The following is a 6,662-nucleotide window of genomic DNA, read 5'->3' as shown; positions in this document are numbered from 1 at the left end:
TGCCTTTCTGTGTAGACCCCTCTCAAGCAGGGGAGTGTGGTTTTCCTGGTATGACAGGCCACCTCCTGTCTGACAGGTCACTAAGCTGGTCCTCATCTGTCACTATCACTGTCCTATGGCAAGGCCTCTGACCCTGAAGCCTGGGCTGTGGACATTGGCTCTGTCATGTGGCACCTGGGGAGTCCATCAGAGTGAAGGGGTCAATAGCTTCACTTTCTTCTAAACAAACTCCCATCCAAAGGGCTCAACTATGCAGTTTCCAGCCTTCCCTAGAGACAAGGGCTTGAGGAGAGGCTATTTCACGACAGAATTTACCCATGGAGGCAAAAGCCTTGGAGTTCAAATCACCCCCGGTTCTGTCCCACCAGCAAGAACTTCTACCCAAAACCCAGGGAGACAGGCAGCTCTATAACGGTTTATGGCCCTAGGACCCCAGAATTCCATGCTTGGAGCTGTGCCCACCCCCACACCGGAAATAGCAGGTGATGTGTGCAGAAGGGTTTCTGGCAGGGTGATTAAAAGAAGGGAGATGGCTGGGCACAGTGGCTCACGCCTATAATCCCAGCACTTTGGGAGACCGAGGGAGGTGGATCACCTGAGGTCAGGAGTTCGAGCCCTGCCTGGCCAACATGGTGAAACCCAGTCTCTACTAAAAATACAAAAATTAACTGGGCCTAGTGGTGTGTGACTGTAATCCCATCTACTCGGGAGGCTGAGGCAGGAGAATTACTTGAACCTGGGAGGCAGAGGTTGCAGTGAGCTGAGATCGTGCCACTGCACTCCAGCCTGGGCGACAGAGCGAGACTCCATCTCAAAAAAAAAAAAGGGAGAGGTGGAAATGGCTCCAAATACAGGGTAGACAGGGCTGCCTGCTCATCACAGGAGTTTCCATCTCTCCCATTTGAACAGGGTACACTGCTTTCACAGTGCCCTCCCCATTCTGATCTCGTCTGATCCTTGAGATTACCTGTGCCCATGAGGCAAGAGGGCAAGGGACAATGCTTATCCTTATCCCCCATTTGTCTTTTTCTTCTTCTTCTTTTTTTTTTTTTTGAGATGGAGTCTTGCTGTGTTTCTCAGGCTGAAGTACAATCATGCAATCTTGGCTTACTGAAACATCTACCTCCCAGGTTCAAGTGATTCTCCTGCCTCGGCCTCCCGAGTAGCTGGGATTACAGGCACACACCACTGTGTCCGGATTTTTGTATTTTTAGTAGAGATGGGGTTTCACCATGTTGGCCAGGCTGGTCTCGAACTGCTGACCTCAAGTGATTGCCCACCTGGGCCTCCCAAAATGCTGGGATTATAGGTGTGAGCCACTGCGCCTGGCCTCCCCCGTTTCTTTTCTTTTTTTTTTTTTTTTGAGACGGAGTCTCGCTCAGTCGCCCAAGCTGGAGTGCAGTGGCCGGATCTCGGCTCACTACAAGCTCTGCCTCCCGGGTTTACGCAATTCTCCTGCCTCAGCCTCCCGAGTAGCTGGGACTACAGGTGCCCGCCACCTCGTCCAGCTAGTTTTTTGTATTTTTTAGTAGAGACGGGGTTTCACCGTGTTAGCCAGGATGGTCTCCATCTCCTGACCTCGTGATCCACCCGTCTCGGCCTCCCAAAGTGCTGGGATTACAGGCTTGAGCCACTGCGCCCGGCCCTCCCCCGTTTCTTAAGAGAAGAAACCAAAGCCCAGAGAGGCCAAGTGACTGACCCAAGGTCACACAGGTCCTTAAAATCTAGGGCTAGACCCTAGCCTCCTAAATTTTAATCCAGTGCTCTTTTCACTACCCTAGGCCACCTTTATGAACAAACGAACAGTAAAAAAGGACAAACATGTTGAAGCCTGGAGTCTGGGTGTGAAAGAATATTCAATATGCAGACCAGTCCCTGAGATGGGAGGTGAGGGGAGCCTGCTTGTAAACTCTTCAAAGAAAATTCCCAACTTGGCTGGGCACAGTGGCTCACGCCTGTAATCCCAGCACTTTGGGAGGTCAAGGCGGGAGGATCACTTGAGCCCAGGAGTTTGAAACCAGGCTGGGCAACATGGTGAAACCCTGTCTGTATTATTAAAAATAAAAATAAAATAAAGTAATAGAGAAATTCCCAACTTTATAGGAATCATTGGTGGTTGTCCCCCTTTTCCACCTGGCTCTTCTGGGTAAAATCACTTTAAGGAGGAGAAAACCATAATTACCTCCTTGGGATGGCAGAGCACTTAAGGGACATGTCAGAGTGCTGAGAGTAGACTCCTGTTGCTAGAAAAGGCAGCATCACCATCATCATTTCATATTTAGAAAACTAGAATTAAGTACCTGTCATTTTTGTAATTCAGACCACAGTAAGTAAAGCTGGAGGAAACCTCCATGACTGGGAGAGACCCACAGAAGCTCAGCAAAGTCTTTTTTTTTTTTTTGAGAAAGAGTCTTGCTCTGTTGCCCAGGCTGGAGTGCAGTGGCGTGATCTTGGCTCACTGCAACCTCCACCTCCTGGGTTCAAGTGATTCTTGTGCCTCGGCCTCCTGAGTAGCTGGAGACTACAGATGTGTGCCACCATGCCCAGATAATTTTTGTATTTTTAGTAGAGATGGGATTTCACCATGTTGGCCAGGCTGGTCTCCAACTCCTGGCCTCAGGTGATCTGCCCGCCTTGGCCTCCCAAAGTACTGGGATTACAGACGTGAGCCACCGCACCCAGCCCCAGCAAAGTCTTAAGCAGGACAAAGCTCCCCACCCCCAGGGGCCAGGAGACGAGGGAATGTCTGGAATTCCAAACCCTAAGATTGGGGCTGGTTAGGGGTTGAGATAGGTTAAGAAAATCTGGACTAAATGCCCTTTAAGATGTACTGAATTCTGCCAGTCTGTGTGAAATCCTCTTGCTGATTATTGATCGTTGGAAGGGAATTTTCAGTGTGATGCAAAGTGAGAATTTCATGCTCCTTTTGAGGACCCCACCCCACCCCGTACACACATAGGGTAACCTCTAGACAGAATGAATTATTATTATTTTTTTTTTGAAACAGGGTCTTGCTCTGTTGCCCAGGTTGGAGTGCAGTGGCATGCTCAGCCTCCACCCCACCAGGTCAAGTGATCCTCCCACCTCAGGCTCCCGAGTAGCTAGGGCTACAGGTGCATGCCACCACACCTGGCTAATTTTTCTATTTTTTGTAGAGATGAGATTTCACCACGTTGCCCTGGCTGTTCCTGAACCCCCGTGCTCAAGCGATTCAACTGCCTCGATCTTTCAAAGTGCTAGGATTACAGGCATGAGCCACTGCACTCAGCCCTCAGAATGAATTTTTAACACTAGTTCTGACTACTGAATTGCAACAGCCTCTGGCCACAGTCAAAGCCCCTGCCTCGCTGCCCCACACTCAGAGATTTAGAGAAGGCCAGATGCCAAGCTGCTCTGGGGAGCCTCTGCTCCACCCTTCCTCTCCCTGGGGACTGGCCTTCCCCCAGGTGGGTCCCCTGGAGCCCGGGTGCCTCCCTAGCTTCTTCCAGGCATTGCATAAACATGCTGTGGGTGCCAACACCCCTCCCCACCTCTAAGCCCCTTCTTCCTTGTCAATGCCAATTTCCTTCCAAGAAGGATCCTCCTGTTCCATTTGTCCTGCTGGCTGCCTCCCCGCCACTTCCTGGCAGAGCCCCAGTGAACCCCATTGCCTCTGCCTAGTTGATCTCTCTCTTGCTCTTTCTCTTTCTTTGCTTCTGGGAATTCTCTTTGCTCTCAGCCTTTTTCTCTTGATTTTGCTTGTTTATTTCTCTTCCCACTCGTTCCTTCATTCATGTATTGGGACTTAGCACAAGTATTATTAATCATTTTTTCAAAATGTCTTATTTAATATCCATATGCCTCTTGTGCTGTGAATTCCAGGACGGCAGCGCCTGGGTCTTTCTCACACATGCCTGGCACATAGTCCATTTTTGGCGAATATGTGAGGAGATGCACTTGTCCTCCTCTTCCTGTTCCCTTCCAGCTGGGCTGACCGCCCAGTCCCTGACTCCTGAGAACAAGCTGCAAACACTGAGAGCTGGGCTGTGAACCAATGACTGGGCCGTGGGCTGGCCTGCCTTGTGGCCTTAACTCCCTCCCTTCTGCCTTCTTTTTTTTTTTTTTTTTTTTTTAAAGACAAGGCCTTGCTCTGTCATCTGAGCCTAAGTGCGGTGGCTTGATAATAGCTCGCTGCAGCCTCGAACTCCTGAGCTTAGCCTTAGCCTCATGAATAGCCGGGACTGGGACTACAGCTGAGCACCACCATGCCTAGCTAATTTTTATTTTTTTAATTAATTTAAATTACTATTATTTTGAGACGGAGTCTTGCTCTGTCGCCTAGGCTGGAGTGCAATCTGCTCACTGCAACCTCTGCCTCCTGGGTTCAAGCGATTCTTCTGCCTCAGCCTCCTGGGTGGCTGGGATTACAGGTGTGTGCCACCACCCCGGCTGCTTTTGTATTTTTAGTAGAGATGGGGTTTTGCTATGTTGGCCAGGCTGGTCTCGAACTCCTGACTTCAGGTGATCCACTTGCCCCAGCCTTCCCAAAGTGCTGAGATTATAGGTGTGAGCCACCATGCCCGGCCTCTATTATTTTCATTTATGCACATTCCCTTCCAGACTTGCTTGGTTTGTGTGAGAAAAAAGAAATTAACATTTTCACAATCATGATGCATCACACAATCATGTATTCCACTTTTAAAAATTCTTGAATATTTAGTTTCCCATGTCACTACCAAGTCTGTCAATATCAATTTTTTTTTTTTTTTTTTTTTTTTTTTTTTTTTTTTTTGAGACGGAGGTCTCGCTCCTGTCCACCCAGGCTGGAGTGGCTTGATGGCCCGGATCCTAGCTCACTGCCAAGCTCCGCCTCCCGGGTTCACGCCATTCCTCCTGTCTCGCCTCCATACAAGAGTACCTGGGACTACAGGGCGCCTGCCTCGTCGCCCGGCTAGTTTTTTTTTTGTATTTTTTAGTAGAGACGGGGTTTCACCGTGTTAGGAGGATGGTCTCGATCGCCTGACCTCGTGATCCGCCCGTCTCGGCCTCCCAAAGTGCTGGGATTACAGGTTTGAGCCACCGCGCCCGGCCTGTCAATATCATTTTAAATGGTTACACAACACCCCCTTGCATTTTTCTTTTGTTTGCTTTTTTTTCTTCTTTACAGAGGTGCTCGAGTTACCACCCTGTATTTCTTGAGTGTTGACTTATTAGTTTTTTGTTCCCCTCCCTGTATGATTTTACCCAAGCTCCTGGCGTGGCAGGGCCATGCAAGTTCTCACCAATCGTTTCTTCTTCCAGACTGCACCTGGCTCTTTAAGCCTAACCCGTCCTCCCACCCCTGTAGGGACTCTCAGGTCCCCTTTAGTAAACAAGGACGGGCTCTGCCCCACCACCTCACAGAGGCACAGCAGCACTGTTCAAACACACATGCCCACGACATTGCCACTCACGGACTAGGAACAAAGACACTGGAGTCTTAAGTCCTCTTGGAGACACTAGGTCTTCAAAGCTTGCCGGCAAATGTGGTAGTCGTGTTCTTTGCCAGGGCCTAGAGAAGGCACTTAGAAAATAACTGTGTAGAAGCAGCAGTGGGGAGGTGGGATGCAGTGACCCAGCAGGCATTTCTAACCCCACTTTGCTTCTAACACTTCAGTAGCTGCAATTTTTTTTTTTTCTTTTTAAGAGACAAGGTCTCTGGCTGGGTGCGGTGGCTCACGCTTTTAATCACAGCACTTTGGGAGGCCGAGGTGGGCATATCATGAGGTCAGGAGTTCGAGACCAGCCTGGCCAACAGGCCTGGCCAACATGGTGAAACCCCATCTCTACTAAAAATACAAAAATTAGCCAGGCATGGTGGCATGTGCCTGTAATCCCAGCTACTCAGGTGGCTGAGGCAGCAGCATTGCTGGAACCCGGGAAGCGGAGGATGCAGTGAGCCGAGATCGTGCCACTGCACTCTAGCCTGGGTGACAGAGCAAGACTCCGTCTCAAAAAAAAAAAAAAAAAAAAAGTCAAGGTCTCACTCGTTGCCCAGGCTGGAGTGCAGTGGCATGATTATAGCTCACTGCAGCCTCCAACTCCTGGGTGCACCCTCCAACTCCTGGGCTCAAGTGATCCTCCAGCCTCAGCCTCCTGAGTAGCTGGGACTACAGGTGTGCACCACCATACCCACCTTATTTATTATTTTCTGTAGGGATCGGGTCTCACTCTGTTGCACAGGCTGGAGCAGCTGCCAATGTTAATTAAACCTTGGGATCTCCTCAGAGAATTTAATTGGCACCAAGTGGAAATATTTCATCCGGTCCAACTGGATCACTGTACAGGTGGGAGAACTGAGGCCCTGAGAGGCGAGGCGGTAGGTGTAGGAACACCATTCTGGATGGCCCCTGAGCTGTTTTCAAAGCACCCCTGAAAGAGTGCTTTCGAGATCTGAAACGAGAAAGTAGTAGTTCCTCAAGGGAGATGAAGTTTGACCTGGGACTATATTCTGAAAAATTTGAAAAACTGCCTCCTTCTCAAATCCTTTAAAGCAGCATTTTCACATGAGGCCTGAACACCAGTCTGGGTGGGTGGGAGGTATAGAGACTAAGAGAAGGTGAGAGGGGCCGTGTGAACAGGAATGGGTAAGACCAGTAAATCCTGGGAACTCCCAACTCACCTCGCCTTGCTCCAGGGACAAG

The sequence above is a fragment of the Rhinopithecus bieti genome, unplaced genomic scaffold (genome assembly GCF_001698545.2).
Source record: "Rhinopithecus bieti isolate Rb0 unplaced genomic scaffold, ASM169854v2 scaffold_36959, whole genome shotgun sequence".
Taxonomy (NCBI): Eukaryota; Metazoa; Chordata; class Mammalia; order Primates; family Cercopithecidae; genus Rhinopithecus; species Rhinopithecus bieti.
Note: the sequence above shows the minus strand (reverse complement) of the source record.